Below are 17,445 nucleotides of genomic sequence, written 5' to 3' on the forward strand. Positions count from 1 at the left end.
TTTATAAATATTTTTTCCCCTCAAGGTCGTATGTTTTCTCGTTGGAGCGCAAAGTTTGCATGGTCTGTTTACGTGGCATCTTGTCTACTCATCGGTTTTTCTAGAATCTCAAGACTAATTCGTAATTTTAGATAAAAGAGAGTATAGTGTGAGAATGTTTGCTTTGCCTCGTAGCTATTGGAAAGGATGAAAGGTAGCTAATGATTCATACATTTTGAACTTTCATACTTCCAGTAAGTACGTTAATTGGAAAGAAAACTACATAAATGGCTTCCAATATGCGTTAATAAACATTTAATTATCCTATAAAAGTTTCGTATTTTCTATTTATAGCTGTGCTTAAGGTAACTGCTGTACGTTTCAGATTTTTAATTGGATCAAATACGGGAAAAATTAAATTCCTATTGTTTTTCCCGTCATTTTTACCGTGCCATAACTATATGGACAATTAATTATTATTTTTCAAAGTGTACTACCTTCTTTAAATGTCAGTATTTATTGAGTTGATATATTTATCACTGCTTAATTTAATCGGCAAGGGTATCTATGAAGTGCTATTAATTTAATCGTTCATCCTGCCAATTGTTATAAATTATCTCGATCATGTCCAAAGTTGAATAGAGAAAACTTTCCATCCGATCTGCTGTTGACAATAGAATAAATTTTATTTCGCCGGTGTGACAGATCAAATTCCTTCAGGTAATGGCTTCACGAGGTATATATTTCAAAACATCATATTCATCTCGCAGGCGCTACGCCGCATGCCTTCCTATTCTGTGATGCTTATGTTATATGCGGGTTCCTTACCATGATTTGGCTTTTGTAGTGATGACATCCTAGTCGAGTTTGATGGAAAGTTTTGCGGCATCTATTGTTTGCTCGAATATAATCCTGTTTCTTCTTAGTTTCTCTACGAGAAAATGATTATTTTATTTTAGAAGGTAGCTTATTCTATTGAGTATCTTTTACAACTTGAAAATGACTTGACTTGGATTTGGACTTGACAAGGCATCGTGAAGGCTGCAATCGGAAAATGGAATTGCTCACACTACTTTTGAAAGTGTTATCTATAAATTACACCGGGGATACTTGCGTTCTTCCAACTATGACCATGCTACTACCTTTTCTAGTCCTGAATGCTTGTGTGGGATAATTTTTGCCCTTCACAACTCCTCCACATATATTCTCATCTTCTCTGTCTATGTTGAGGTTACACTCGCCGCTTCTTTGCCGTATTTGATTCATCTTACGTTCTTTTATCTTGCCCATCTATCTGGGAGGGCATTAATATTCCAGGTTAGAGCCTCTGTCTCCGTAAGGGAATCACTTCTCTGTACTATTTTCTAGTGATACTCAATGTAGACATCAGGCGTAGTTACTTGAGAAATGTAGCGAAACACTGAAGCACAATATTTTCTTAAATCTTCATTTCGGTTTTTTCGATCAGAAATTATCTTGGTTTGCTTTAAAATTCCGTTAGCCACCTAAATATTCCGTTTTTTATGAGTTGTAAAAAATATTCATCTCTTTGCCTGAAAAATTTGTTGTCAATTCAGTAAAAAGGTATTTTTACTCGTAACTTTACTCTTCATCATTGCGGTTTCTGGTTGCTCTTAGGTTGTATCGTGTATCAACCAGCATCAGGTATTAGAAGTACTCCCAGTCTTTCAGTACTATTATTTCGTGCGCTTTTTCAACTAAAATAATTTAAAAAAACACTCAATACACCGGAATACTAGTTGAGTGCAAGCAATGCTTGTCCAGCGTGGAGATCTTCCCGAGAAACTTATGATTTATTTTCTATAATTTAATTATCATGCTGTCTTACCGAGCAGTAATGTTTTAGCAAACTTTCCCTGCTATGCATTTCAAAAATAGTTGTGGTATTTATTTTATCATTTCAATTATTTATTTGATGAAATTATTATAATGAATGGCTTCTAATCCGTCAGTATGGACTTCTTTGACGTATGGGTAGTTCCGTACGATGATAGGCGTCTTAAGCAATGGATGAGAGCGATAGTTGAATTATTCAAAACCTTTCCTGGTGACAGATGGTTCTGCTACGCTTCAATCGATCTAAACATATTATGCAAATATTTTATGCTGTTTTACTTTTGTTTAAAGATTATTGCGGGAAGAAGAAAAAACGACGCAATTTTCTTAAAAAAGACAGTACGTTTTTTCTAATGAAAGTACCACAGTTGTCAGTTCTCTTTGACGCCTTTACTTAATCATCATACTTTTTTCCATGATCCTGGAAGATATTGCCGTCATCTTCATCTGCCTTAATTTTACCGCGGTTTTGCAATTATTTGTGTTTTTTCTTCCATATTTCTCAACAATCCTTCGGAATGTGTTGGAATCGTGGAGGAACTTTGTGTTTGGCAGAACATACGGTTATGTGTGTTCTCTACATATCGTGATGCCAAAAATGCTTTCCCCTTAGAAAATACCGTAGGGCATTAGGGGTTGCTACCTCTCAGCCGAATACCCATCTTTTCTGAGAATACCTGTTCCTCCTCCTGTTGATGGTTATGGTCTTAGGCATTTTCGAAACGGGAATCGGAAAGAGGATGTGCATTTTTCTTGACCACTCACCGTCTTTGACTCACGCATTCCAAGCTCGATGAGCATCTTTTAGTTTATTGTTGGCTCTCGTCCCGTCTGCGGTCAAGAATGTATATTTATCTGGAACTTAATAGAGTGACTTAAAAGGTGCGGAATTTTTATCTGTCACTAAATATAGTCGGAAGTGACTCGGCTCCGACCTTCGCGGGAATTTTAGCACGCTTGCTCTTGTCTGCCATATTCTTTTCATTATGACTATGCTTCAAAACCGGTTTTATTCTGAATCCGAAGATTCTTTTACCTTTCTCTGTTCTGAGAGAATAATTCTTCTAAGAAGAGCCCGGAATTCGCTAATTGAAACGGCGCGCCGCAGCAGCCTAGTTTTGCATTGGCTAAAGTATAAGGGTTTATTTGATTTCGGAATACATTTGTACAAATTTTAAACTGAAAGATTATTTTTCTTGTTTTTCCTGGCCTATTTATTAGCGTAAAATTATTAATGAAGGAATGCAATTTCTCATTTCATGTACATTTTAAAATCAATAATAACGTCTGTAGCTTAAATGTCGCATTGCATTACAAATAAATATAAAGTGGATAAGGAATTAAATGCGCTATATGGCAATTTTTTTACGATGCCTTTTTGAGAATTTAACTTTTTATATCGGCTGTATGAGCGATCCCGTGACATATCACGGACGCGCGAGCCACTCGTTGGATGTTCTGACTTTCTATTATGTTGAAATATTTTGCTATGAATAGAAAACGTATTATTTTAAGAAACTCGTGTATTTCAATGTATTGTTTGTGTTTGTGAAAGGTTTTTGAAGCTACTGAGAAGGTCAACTTGGGAACCACCGATTATTCGAAGCTTCTTGGAGAGGACATGCGGTTTATATGGCTGATTATACCCATGTACCAATGTAACGAAAACCTTCTTTGCGTATGATATGGGGGAGTTTGAAGTTTTATTAGTTCACTGTTTTCATTGTAATAAAGCATCTATGCGGTTAAGGCCTCGGAAATTTTGATAAATATGGATTCTCAGTGAGTGTAAATAATAATGATAATAAGTATGTCTGAGGGCATTATGTGTCTTTCAGTTTAGCCTTGCGGTGACGTTGTAAATGCCACTAGCTAAGTGTTTGTCAAGTTGATTAGGTATACAATTGTGATCAAAAGCGAGTCTAGAAATAGTTTGAGAGTGTGATTTGCCATAGCATAATGAGTACCTTGGATAGGAATTTGGATTCTTTATAATTTTTATTTCTAAAAATTGGCTTAACTGTTTAACATCATCGAGTCATTAGCAATTGGCGTGCTCGAATTCAGAACTCAAAATCAAATAATTTTCATGCTAAATATTTTGAAATTAGAAAATTTAGACTTATTCGTTTGTGTTCCAATCATTCAGTCAGTTAGAGAAGGTCAACTTGGGATCCATCGAAGGATGCTTCGACGCTTTTTGGAGTGGATATATGATTTATATGGCTGAATAACCTATATGTATGTAACGAGAATATCTTCTTATGACATGTGCGAGCTTAAAATGTTTTTAGTTCCCTGTTTGCGTTATAATAAATCATATCCTTCTGTTATACAATAAAGTCCACGATCGGAGTGAGTATTATGTAATAAACTCTTTTCGGTCTTATTCCATTTCCTTCAAGTGGTATGTAGCATACAGTATGCATAAACGTTTCCTCTGCCTTATTCGATGGATTTTGGTTATAACTTGTACTGATGTCTGTTCTTGCTCATCTATTTTTTTTAAAGGTTATCCTCACCGCCCCTAAAAGAACGCATTCAACGCCTTCACAACGGGGAAATTTACCGCCACTGAGGCCCGCAAATGTTGCAGCTATTTTTTGATTGGAGAATAGAAAACCAGCCATAAATTCCACCGTTTTTAAAATAGTTACCCCGGATGACAGAAAGATTTATAAATTCAACTAAAAAAACACTCGCGCCTCCTCTAGCCTCCCCATCCACAGAGCGGTATATAGCTAAAACAATTCCCCACTCCTACCATAAGCAGTAGGGCAAAATTTCCAAATATCAATACAAATAACAAATATTGCCAGCCTCGGTGGCGGCAGGGTAAAGCCCTTGACTGTTAAACTGAAGGTCGAGGGTTTGTCCCCTACCTGGGTAATATTTATCCAGGTCATGGGTGCTTCTAATTATAGCTTTCCGTTGTTGCCTGTTATAAGCCTCGATATAAAAGCCACACTGAGGCTGTTTCGGGTGCATGGAAATAAATAAGTGCGTCAAAGATTTCTAGGAGATCAAGACTCTCTAGGCTTCTATAGGAGTTTAAATTCACGGACAAAAGGTTAATTTAGAGCTCCAACGCTCTTTCGGCCTACCTTACCTTGCTTCTCACCCTCTTTTTCCCGTTCGAAGGAGATCTTTGCTCCCTATATTCCGCCGTCCGCAGACTTCTCGCATATCGTCTTCCCCTCCTCCGCCGACATCGGAGAAGTCTCCCGGCGAGCCTGCTCTTTTCTTTCTACCGGCCACCTTTTCCTTCTTTAATGATAGGAAATCGCTGAAGCGGACTTCCTTATAATTCCGAGACTCCGAGCTTCGGTTCGGATACTTTAGGAGGGTCTCTTCTCACCTCATGCAAGGCTTAAGTGGAGAGCATTCTTGCCGATTTGTCTGCTAAGTCTCGGCCGAGCTGAGTTTAACTTTGTGTGGGAATTTCAAAATCTTTCTCTGAGATTGTCTTTATTAAACCTTAATGCTATTTCCTTAAGGGAAGCGGGCGAACTCTCATTATTTCTCCCTCTGGCGCATCGTAAATTGGTTTGAATAGGAGTAAAATAACTGCATATTGATCTTAACTAAATTCTAATCTCGTTTATTTTATATTTATGTCTCAGGATCCCAAATAAGTGATTACAAAAAAATTAACAAAAATAAAATGAAAAAATTTTAATGTAAAATTTTTACTGTATTTGCGTTCAATTTTTTCCAAAATATTTTAACCTTATAGTCACGGTATCCATGACTTGGTAAAATAATTGTCTACTGTCATAGATTTATTGCCTTTTTGATAGAAGCCAAAATCCGATTTGACTAGATGAAAAAATAACTTTTTCTATTCAACATTTATGGGAAAGTATTATTCTATCGAATGTGGTTTTATCCAATGATTAAACGGTGCCTCTCGGAAATTATTTGTAGCTTTCGCGGACCGAAGCACTTTTTGATTCTCTGAAGAAGTACCCAGCTTTTGTGATTACATGCTTTTAAGTTATTTTAATGTCCAGATGTTCAGTCTAATAATGCTGTAATAAGTGTTTTTGGACCGGAAGATTTTCTCAAAAGATCTTGGGCAAACGACCGGAATAACAATATTTGAAGCTCTAGGAATATTTATAGTTTGAATTGCGTGAAAGGAGTTTTCTAAGCTGCCTGGAAACCTGACGGGAGTAATATAGAAGAAGGTGTGGGATAGTCATAAGGTACGGAAATGTATTCCTTTTAAGCTCTTCAGAACTGTCTCGGCAACATAAACTGTGGCATGGCGGCCCTTTATTACCTAGAAAATGTTTTCAAGAGCTACTTTATGTATCACACTCGAAAGGCTCTGTTGCCAGTGCTATATCGCCTCCTGACTTGCATGAGTAAATGCTTATTCAGTTTATTTTTAGAGTTCATTATTTAAATCCACGAGTAGGTACGGTTGGGTTCTCTATCGTGTTGGCATATCGAACGAATATACTAGACAAGAACACGTGACTTGAGATTATTTCGAGATGCGACAGCATCGTGGTTGGAATTTAAGTGTATCAGTCTTCTTTTGACTAAAAGCTCAACTCAAAATATTTACCAGCTAGATAACGGGTTTATTCCTAGTCATTACGGAACCGCAATGCCCTTACTTAGTTAATGAAGTTACATAAAGTGGAATCCTTGATTTATCACTGTTCACTCCTTAATTAAAAAATGCTGGGCATTAATTTTTAAGCTTCCTATTCATAATATTAAGATTCCATTTCTTTGAGGAAACTTACGTCGTATTAGATTCGTACATAGTCGGAATTGAATGAATATAATTTTTAAGGAAATACCCTGATTGTTATTATTTTATGATGGATTTTATTCAGTTAGCAGTTGTACCGAAATATGGAATTCGTTGTTCCCTGGCTCTCTTTAGGAATTACTTTTGACTTTTAGACGGTTGATCAGTTGGCTAAGCCCTGATAGCTTGATGCTGTTTTGAAGCTTTTATGCGAATTTTGGGGAATTATTTATGTCTGGTGGTTTTCAATTCAAGAATCCCGGAGATAGATTATCTTTCAATTTGAGAGATTGTGTATTACCGCGGAATGCAAAGTAATTATCGATGTCGAGGCTTCATTGCCAGTCAGGTACTTACTTAAGTTATTATTTAGTATTTTAGGCATGCATGTCGTTCAAGGTTCCGGTTATCCATCGGGTTTGAGATGATTTTAAGCACAAACGGCATCGGGAGTAGAGGCCCGCACCGCAAAAAATAAGAATTATAAAGACACTAAGGTGTTTCTTAAGTCAGATCAGGTTATAAGACACGTAATTGTAATTTTACGCGTGAATATGCTCTAGCAATTTATTTACATTAATTTTAATAAATTCCGTGTGGTATTTAATTTTTAAGAAGGTAGTAGAAATTGTATTAAATTTGAATTTGGTGATATTTGGCAATTGTTTGGTTCCCTTTTCATCTTCAAGGTTAATGCGAAAAACATGTCAGAAGGTATCACCCGGACGCTCCCTAACCGGGGCGCTATTCGATATCCCCTCACGAACGGTCGCCTCTACAGGCATAGCCCAGGGACCTTCAGATCCTGATTCCAGCCCTCGGCTTGGGAGTTTGCGGCATCCAAACCCCACAAATCACTGGAAAAGTATCCAACGCTAACCCTCTCCCCTTTTCCTCGCTTCACGGCTCTCCGAAGCAGCGGGAGAAGATGGGCGAACGCAAATCGCCGACGGCTCCGAGAGCGCCGGGTCGTCTCCTCCCCCGTTCTCGCAGCCGTCACAGCCGAGCACCCCCGGTTTCTTTACCCCCGCACGAGTGAGGAGGAATCGCCACCGTGGACTCACCTTGGGCAAGGTTTCTCTTCGTCCGTTTTTTCTCCTGGCCTCTTCTCACACTCCTCTGGCGTGCACTCCTTCCTTCAGGTATCTCGGTCTCTCTCCAATGGCCGGGAGGTGTGCGCGAAACGCTCGTCAGCTTTGTCGTTCGAGGTCTGGCCTTCCCCGAGCGGTGGTTCTTTTATATTAATGCCCTCGCCGTGGTGTGTTGGTGGCCACCTCGTGCCCGGCGCTTCCACGGCGTGTACGCAGCCTCCGTGTGGGCAGTGCGTCCCCACCCTCAGCGTTAAAATCCTCCCACTCTGCACCCTGTTTTCTCCATCACGCGCGCCGCCCCTTAGGGGTGTGCACCCCTTCTCCTCAATGTTCCACTCACACACACCCCCTGCCACGGCGGGGCCGCGGTCTCCATCCTCCGGTCCCAATCATCTTCAGCCCCTCCCCACTTATTTCTTCCTCCTTCTTCGGAGGAGGTCGATCATTATAGCGTCACTTATCCTCTCGACCCGGCCATTTCCACGGCCATTCACGGCTTGCGTAAACATTGCAGCGGCCGAGGGAAAGGGCGTCGTCTTCCTTCCAACAAGGAGTCTCGTTAATGACTCCGTTGGTTCGCATCCCGCTTTGGGCAATTTGCAAGCCTTTCAGCCCGTCAGCTCCCTCCCACTCTCGTCCTATAATCCTCCTCTCTACCGTCTCCTCTTTTCTCCCCGTGAATTTTTCTTCGTCTCCCTTCGCAAGTCGAAAGCCCACGTCCTCGTCCTCTGTCATGTAGGTGTCCGTCGTATGCGACGCGAGTCTTTTCGCGTATTTGCGTGTGGGAAATGGAAATTAGTGCACTTGCTCCTCATTCCTCGTCGCTCGAGGCTTTAATCGTGGCGTATTCTTTGAATTGCGTCGGCTACGGCTTTTTTTAAATTCTTTGTTCGAGTGTTTTTGCGAGTCAGCGCGCTCGTTTACTCGGGTGCATTTCTAAATTACCCCTGCAAGTGGCTATTTCTGATCTATTCGGATTGGTGCTCCGTAGTAATCTGAGTCTTTTGTTCCGCTGCAATGAGGTATGATTGTTACATTTGTGAAGACGCTCGATAATGAGCTGTTGATTAAACTTTCGCAGAAGGCTTCGCGGGATATAAAACTCATTTCTTTCCTGGCAATGATTTAATTTTATTTTGCTTGATGTCTATTATTATTATTATTATCATTATTTTCTGATTTTCTGGTACAAAGATTTTTTTGAAATTATCTTAATGACTCACTATTTTTCATTTTTCTTTTTCTTTGGGAATTTCAAACATTTTTAATGTCATGGAAGTCATTTCTTCTGTCGATTTAATCAACTCATGTTTAATTCCCCTATATTATCATGCCCCTATTATTAAACACCGTGAAAAATGCTTCCTTATTGCTTGGTAAAACTAAGCTCCCCTACACTGGAGCCATATTTATGCTAATATATAAATAGATATCTGCCTTTGCTTATTTTATTTTAGCATTTATTCTTGATTTGCAAGTTATCCGGCATTAAGGCGAATAGTTTTAAATTTTATGAGTAAATCCTTGTCAAAAACTCAATATTTTGTCAATCATTGTAGCTGGAGTCATTAATTGGGGATAAATTAGTTGCAATGTTAACTTCATTTTTGATTCCTGAAATAACTCTTTTTCATATATTGGAGCGAAAATTATGTAAAATTCAAAGGTTGTTTATATCATAGGAAAGTTTTCTGGTCCATACCTTACATGCTTTCTTTACGTAATGGTGTTGGCTTTGAAAAAAAAGAAAATCTGCAATTTAATTTTAAGGGTGGATTTTAATCCCCTTGAGAAATATTTCCGGAAAAACATATATCTTAATCAAAGTACTTTAAGCTTCAATCCTTGACTGAACGGTGCTGATAAATTTGTTTTTAAAATATCCATACCGTTTCGCTAATTTAATGGAATTGGATTTATCTCTTCTTTTCAGGCAGGTTTTCATGGCAGCAAACTTATATCAGATTTTTCTTTCAAATTTGTATAAAATGTTTTCTTTTGGTGAGCCATCTGCTATTGTCGTTAATCCTAAGATTGATAATAACCCGAGATAGAATCTCTAAATGCTCTGACCTTCTCTCACCCCATAATCTCTTTCCATTTCAATTACGGGTGTTTGTTTGTCGACCTTGAAAATTTTCACCTTTACCTCTAGTCTATTTATCTCAGTCTCAGGCCGCTCAAATTTAAATTGAACAACGGACTGCGGAGCATGTCCATCGACTCAGTCTTTATTTCAGTTTATGTCAGTTATTTAATTGTAAATAATATTACGTATGTACGTCGTGAAAGAAAATAACTGATGTCAAATAGAAGCCACATGGTACTTTCGCTTCATATATGGCCATTGACTCGAAAAAATGTCATTGTTTGCTAAAAATTTCCTAAAAACCGCTGCGAAATGCTGGACATCAAACTCTCGCAAAATCGGTATGATTTACTAACGAATTGCTCGTTTTCACACTAAATTCTCGTAGTTTCCAGAATTTATTAAAATAAAATTAAAATTTTTTTTCAAAATGTATAATTCTCAATATGAAATTGTTGCCCCTGAAAAATACTGAGGTAAATATTTTATTTTATGTTTATAATCGATAAAAAGGGTCTTTTCAACCGACCCTGGAAATTTCTATATCATAGCGTATGTGTTAAACCAGTAAATAATGAATGACAAAATAACAATAGTCAATCGAGAATGATGCGTCCTCTGATGTAGTTGGAAATGGGCTCTGGCAAAGTGTAGAAATCGTTTGGTGCTTGCCTGCGAGTTCGCTGGCAGGCAGTTGGCGAATCTCCTTGAATCTCTCCTTCACGGACGGTGTTTCCAGCGCCCCATTAAGGGACACTTTTTGAGACAACACTGGCCGAGAACTGCTAGCGGATCCGTCACGCCTTCTCGACCACTTTCTGCTTCACTCTCTCCTTCTCCCCCCCCCCTTTCTGTGCTCACTCGCCGGCATCTCCGCGGATCCTCATGCAAGGGGCTCCGGCTCGCTGGTTCTCTAACGATTTTGAATTATATCTCGAATTCCAGGTATAAATCCGCAGAATGACCCTGAAAACTCCAGTGGGGATTTTTTGTGATTAAAGAGCATTCTTTGACAGTGGCTGAAAAAGGTATAAGAGAGTTTGTGGCTTTGAAAGACTGATGATGAAGACGACGCATACTATCACAGGCTTGAACTGGGGAATATCGCACAGGCTATGAGGCGCAGGTTCTTACATTCATGGAAGGCACCGGCCTCCTTTTGCTAATTTTTTTAAAATTAGCAAAGGTCCTGGTTGTCGAGTTATATTGGAAGGTGATTTTATTAAACGATTTCTCCTTGCTCAATTTACTACCAGTTACATTATTGTCCTAGTAATGCTTATCTTCTATGCTCTCTTTTCAACTGGAAGCATTTCAAGGATGTTACAATATCAAGTGTATGCCTAGGTTTCACTCTGTCTTTGTTAGTTAAGAAAGGTATGTGCATTTCGACGTAAATAACAGATTTACGCAAAAAAAACATATTCACGGATTTATTTTTTGACATTGGTGCGAGAGCCATAATGACCAAGGAGAATGAGGTTCATGGAATGTGTTATTTTGTAAGTTCGCGCGTTAAAATTACCCATTATATTTGTGTTTCGTTGATTATTTCTATTAGCGTATCTGAAAGTGTTGCTTATTGGGCACGGCTATATTCGTTTTTCATCGTAAGTACATGCATGTTGCGTGATTGCTGGACATATTTGGCTCATATTGCACTGAAAACAGCTTTGATTCCTGAATATTTGTAGTTGTAAGTATTGAAACACTATGGAAAATAGAGTGGATTGAGTTAAGAGTTATTTCTCTGTTATCGGTCGTTTTCATGGCACATGTCTATGGAATTTAGTACGGGAATATCATAAAAAATATTTTTTGTCAGTGGCCTATCCTTGTTCTTGCCAATCGAATTGATTTCATAAGGGTTGGTATGAATCTTTGGATACTTATTATTCTTATTTTTGACTCTATGTATATGGTTTTATTATATTTGTTATGAAATGGACATGGCAGATATAAGAACTCTTATTACTTACGCATCCGCTTGTCATTCTAAGCTGTAGCAATAGAGATGAGGCAGTCCTATTCCAAGAGATATGTCCTATCGATAGGGAAGTTATGTTTTTGGAATTTTACATAGTGGATTGATGACCAGCTTCTCCATCCCGTAAAATTGAACGGAAGTATTCAAACAGTTAACCGTCCTGAAAAACCTGTAACCAAAAGTGTAAAATAAAATACAAAAATATTCGGTAATTGAATTTTACAGATACCTGATGATCACAGTTCATGGGTATATCGTTTTAGTAATCATTGACCGATAGTGATGAATTATTATTAGTCAGAGAATCCACACACAAGTCCGTGATTAGTTATTTTGCATTCATATTCGCATTCAAGTGTGTACATAAATTTCATGTTATGGAGTCATTATGAAACTCGGTATAGTATTGAATTACGTAGGTTTGAGAAGTATTCTAGAAGCTTTTTCGGAAAGTGCGAGATATTACGAAACTTAAATTCGAAAATTTTCATTTGTGGCATTTAATTTAACACTCCTTCTTTAAATCTACCATTTCCAGTGTTGTTGAAAATGCGCCTTAAGCCTAAAGAAAATTCCCCCACGATTCATGTTATAATTTATCTCCACGATTTTACTAACAATTGGATTAAGTTTTCCCCTATGATGGATGAGATTCGTTTAAATAAAAATTTGAAATACTGTAACTTCCGTTATTTTGACTCTGCTGTTTGATTTGGGAAGATGAGTCAATAATCTGTCAGGAAGGGAAAAACTGTTGTGGTTGGGAGCGTGGTAGCTTAGTGGGTAGTGATCTTGGCTGCTGACGAAGGATCCATGTTCAAATCCCGGGTTAAGCCTTCTGACCTCAAAGCAAAAGTCGCATGTCAAAAAAGTTCGAGGAGGCATAAGCAAAGAAACTGGTTCTCCTATCATTAGTATGTGTTACTTTCATGTCTGTGAATAGTCTGATGCTAGCTCTACTGTCACATACCCAATCTTACCTTCAGGCTACTGATCAATTAGCTCGACTTGTAGCTGAATCTCTCTGTGCAAAGAGCTAACTCGATTGCCACGTATCCAATTTAACCTTCGGGCTAAATAATTTAGTCTTACTGACCAATCATCTCGACTTGCGGCTGAACGTCCCTTTGCAAAGACAGATTCAAGAGAACTAATTGAGCAGAGTAAACTGTGGTGTCGGTCAGCCGTTCATGAAATACTCTCAGCATTTTTCCCGTCGTGGTCCATAATTATAACCGATCAGCCAGTTTGTTTTCTCGTCGGCATGTATTTAGAGATATTCTCGTCCTGTTCTCGTCTTCCGGTCTGACAGTTCGTTTCATTCATTCCGTTTCTCGGGGTGCTCGCACGGGTCCGTTCCTTGACTGGCCCCCCGCGTCGCCCTTCTTCCGTCATCTTCATCTCCGCTGCCCTCCAATTTTCACCGTCCTCCTTCCCCTCGCGGTCCGTGCACAAAGGAGGCGCGGCATTTTGGCCGCACGTGTCAACCATTTTCGCCAGTGACGTCCGCTCGAGGTCTCCATTTCTACCGTCCATCCATCCGTAGGCGTTCTCTTGTGTTCCTTCCCCGTGGTGATCGACATCTACGCACAGATTTGAATTCTTGCCTGTGTGTGGTTGATAATATCAATCAAGTATTTTTCTTCCCACCGCCCACTTATTGACCATCTCAATTGTTTCGTCCAACCCATGAAGACATGAGCGTGCCCTAATGGTAAACGAGTCGATGGGCGCTTGAATTCATCAAGCGGGTAATTAGGGGGGTGGGAACATATTTGTGTCACCTGTGTTCAAGTATTCGGTCCATAAGTTGCTAAAAAAAAGCGAAAAAAAAAACACTCAAAATGTCATTGAAATGGGCCGAATGGGCGAACAACTCGCTCATTCGCCCTCAACAATACTTAAGGTCGTCGTGGTTACCACAATGATATGAACGTTAGGAGAACGTTTTGAACTTAATATTTACGTAATGGAGAGAAATTTAAATGTAATGACGGATATACTTTTTATATATAGCCGATTTTCGTATTTTAGCCCTCACCCTAGGATTGTAGCGCCTCCATTTTTTGCTATGAGCGTTTGAACGCACCAAACTGAATCAAATTAAAAACATCATTTCTAGAAAATAAACGCACAGAGACTAATTCGGAAATGACTATCGGAATTAATATGTCTCGAATAATGAAGTAATGTTCGGATGTCACTGACGACGTATGTCTATTAATGCTTTCACCTTTTTATATCTGAGGAAGGTTTAAGCAACGAAATGTCTTGAATGATATGTGACACGGTGTGGTGGAAGTTCTTAAAATAAGTTAAATGAAATATTGCAGCATAATCCTGTGGGAATTTCAATGTTTTATTTAACTAATTCAGTGGTAAAGTTCGGAAGGGGTGACCACTGTCCACCCTTACATCGCCTCATCTCCTCAATCCTGATTACACCCCCAAAAACAGAAAAAACGGTTAATGTCGCTCTCGTGGGGACTACCGATGGTCAGTCGCCCTAATGAGGGTTCACCCTCGACTCCGAGCCTAATCCGACCCTTTCCCGGGGTCCGAGCTCGCGACGGATGGACCCAAAACACCAGGAGGGCCCCCACCCATGTGGGCCACGTGTAGTACAATTTTGATTTTATAGTTCCTCTCGTGCTATCAACAATTTATTGCCTTTATCGTCTTCTTGATGACACCAGAAATACGGTCCTTTTTTGATCGTCTTTCTACGATGATTGTCAAGAATTTTGTCCAATGTGCGCTAAAAGTCCCCTTTTGACTTGGCAACGGCGCAGCCATCATCCGTGGGGTGAGGTGAGAAAGCCCTATCGGGCCCAAAGCGTCCGACAGCCAAGAATGCCAAACTGTGCCCTGACCTTGGATTTGGAAAATTTTATGCTTACTAACTTGAATGTAGGTGGAGATTTTAACATAGTAGGCAATAAATAATTGATAGGATAGATAATAATAGAGAATAGAGAATAGAGAATAATAGAGAATAGAGAATAGATAGAAATTGATAGAGAATAAATGATTGATAGGATAATTGATTGAAAAGGCACACAGGCAATAAATAATTGATAGCTCGAGAGGAACTATAAAATCAAAATTGTACTACACGTGGCCCACATGGGTGGGGGCCCTCCCGGTGTTTTGGGTCCATCCGTCGCGAGCTCGGACCCCGGGAAAGGGTCGGATTAGGCTCGGAGTCGAGGGTGAACCCTCATTAGGGCGACTGACCATCGGTAGTCCCCACGAGAGCGACATTAACCGAAAAAACCCCCTCCTACAAATTTTTATACGTTGCGACTCCAGCCGACTCTTTGTTGCGGTTGCCATCCAGCTACATTTTTGCCGATATTTTGCGTAATTTATGTTATTAATTTACTCTTGCATCCACCCAAATATAGATTTACGAGCTCATTCCAAAGAATTCAACGTTTCGTTTCACTGCTCGTTATCGGCATCATTGCTCCCCCGCGTGACACCCCTGAATTCTTCTTTTACTTCTTCAGGGTAGCAATTGTCGGGGAAAACTGGAAAAACTAAGGACGATGGAAGTTTTTGTCGCTGGAGAAGTTGGGGATTTTATTGATTCATAGAATTTGACTGATTCTTTTCCTGATGCTGAGTTGTGACATTTCATTAAATAAAAAAATAAATACTTAACCCTCTAGAAAATTGATCATCATACTTATCTAGCGTGGGTGAGTAGTTTTTAATATATCTTTGCGTGAAGAATTAGTGGTAGTATCAGGACTGCCTTAGTGGAGTTTTTTCATTTTTGATGAAAGTAATGAACTGGTAATTTTTCTCTCTGTGTTGCGTTAATAAAGTTAGTTGGATCCAAGTAATTATCTTCATTGAAAACGTTTCTGCGAAAAAACTGTCGAAAATTGTCACAGGTATTTCTATTTGGTGTTTAAAGCTTAACTTAAGCTACCGACATATTACGAAAATAAATAGTGATCCAAATAGTGGTTACAAATTTTTTATTCCTTAGCCATATTTTACGCGGATTCATTGGCACGTTTAATTGTTTCCTTCTGTTACTCCAGTGAATTCGCACCAGTAAATAAAATATATATTATGCTTTTAACTGCCATGAACTGTGACTGTAACTATTGAGGATGGTGCGTCATATCGAAACGTTGTATGACTTATAAGCACGTATCGGTAAAAAAAATCTGGAGTGTTTTTGTATATGTTTAAATTCTACCTCAATACGCTTGAAAGCGCAGTGTATTTCGGTGATAAATTGTTCTGAGAGCTTATAAGTGATCCATAAAGTCAATGATGTGTTGTATGTAAGTTTGCCTTTTCCTGGCTGCTTCTTCGAACGCTTTCAATATAGGTACCTCATTCCATACACGCTGTGATCTATTGAGCGGCAGTGTTCCCTACCCATCTATTGTGTCGCGACCACCCCCTGGGCGCCTCATAACCCTTTCCCCCTCCCCTCGTTCATAGCTCATCTGGTTTTAGCACCTCTCCCACTCCCGCCTACTACTTGCCGCACCCCCTGCGATCCGCCGCGCCTCTCGGATCCTCGTGGATCTCCCCCTCCATTGGCGGTCTCAGCCTCAATATTATTAGCGCCTAATGAAGCTTCCGACTCCCTTCATTGACCCCGCCGCGGGAGACGTGTCCTCGTTGAGCAGGAAAACGTCATCTTCTCGTCCCTTTCCCTCCCCCACTACAGTCGTCCACTTCTTTCCTCCTCTCTGCCTTTTCCCTCTTCGTCGTAATCTTTATTTCTTGTTCTCTTCCCTGTTTTCTTACCCTTGCAATTGTGATTAACCCTGGTATTTAGCCTCCGTTGGAGAGTAAGTAAGTAAAAGCAAACGATTTGCCGGTGACGATTACATTTCATTCAATTTTTCCTTATAAGCATTTTACATTAAAAAATTAACCGTTACCTGCAATATACTCGTTGCTTTATCAAATAAATCGTTACCATTCGGCATATATCCTACTGGTGCTAGTGGATCAAAAAACCTGCATTGTGTGAATGAACTGGACACCTGGCAATATTTTACAGAAAGGAACTCAGAATACATCTCTATTTTGTTCTTTTTCTTGGGTAACGAAAGCTACTTTTCCCACAGGATATGGGTAGAATTTCGTATGTTTCAAGATTCTGACCCTCTTAAGTACGAGTTGCATGGAGCAATCGAAAAATGCCTGTGTACTCAGGCCTTGCGTAGATTTTTAAAAACATCCGAAATGTAACTGCAGCTATAGTTGTAACTGTAACTAGTTACGTTTAACTATTGTAACTGATACTTTTAACTGATTTGAAGTTTTTAAAAGGTACTTTATTTGAACCCAGTGAAATTTCTTTGTTACGTTACCTATATCTGTGTAGCCAAGATCAATGTTAATATTTAAGGTTCCTTATTAGTATGCTTAAATAGCTTTGACATCTGCAAAGCTGTCGTGGCTTTAAATCGGTTTTACTTCAAATAAAAAAATAGCCAAAGACATCATAGAAATTGAGATTCTTTGGAGAAAAAGTTACAATACTGTCTCGTTGTAATTTTTTGGGGAAGAGTTGTAGACTATTGCGTGGAGAGATTTTGGAGGTCATCCTTCAAATTAAATCCCGGATGAAGCCTTGCGGCACCTCTTATTGTAACCCTCAGTGTATGAGGTGGCCCAGGGAAAGGGACTGCCT

General features: G+C 39.3%; 2 protein-coding genes across 3 annotated transcripts in view; one reads left to right on the forward strand and one right to left on the reverse strand.

Moving 5' to 3' along the window:
- Nucleotides 1-7,824, reverse strand: part of LOC124157363 (ion transport peptide-like) — a 158,291-nt gene extending 150,467 nt beyond the window's left edge. Inside the window, exon 1 of the mRNA XM_046532029.1 lies at nucleotides 7,669-7,824. The gene's annotated coding sequence lies outside the window, so the exon portion shown is untranslated. The remainder of the gene's footprint in view (nucleotides 1-7,668) is intronic.
- LOC124157362 overlaps nucleotides 1-17,445 on the forward strand; it is a 385,239-nt gene that overhangs the window by 248,618 nt on the left and 119,176 nt on the right. The gene's annotated exons all lie outside the window — the stretch shown is intronic.

Source organism: Ischnura elegans, chromosome 4 (genome assembly GCF_921293095.1).
Source record: "Ischnura elegans chromosome 4, ioIscEleg1.1, whole genome shotgun sequence".
Classification (NCBI taxonomy): domain Eukaryota; kingdom Metazoa; phylum Arthropoda; class Insecta; order Odonata; family Coenagrionidae; genus Ischnura; species Ischnura elegans.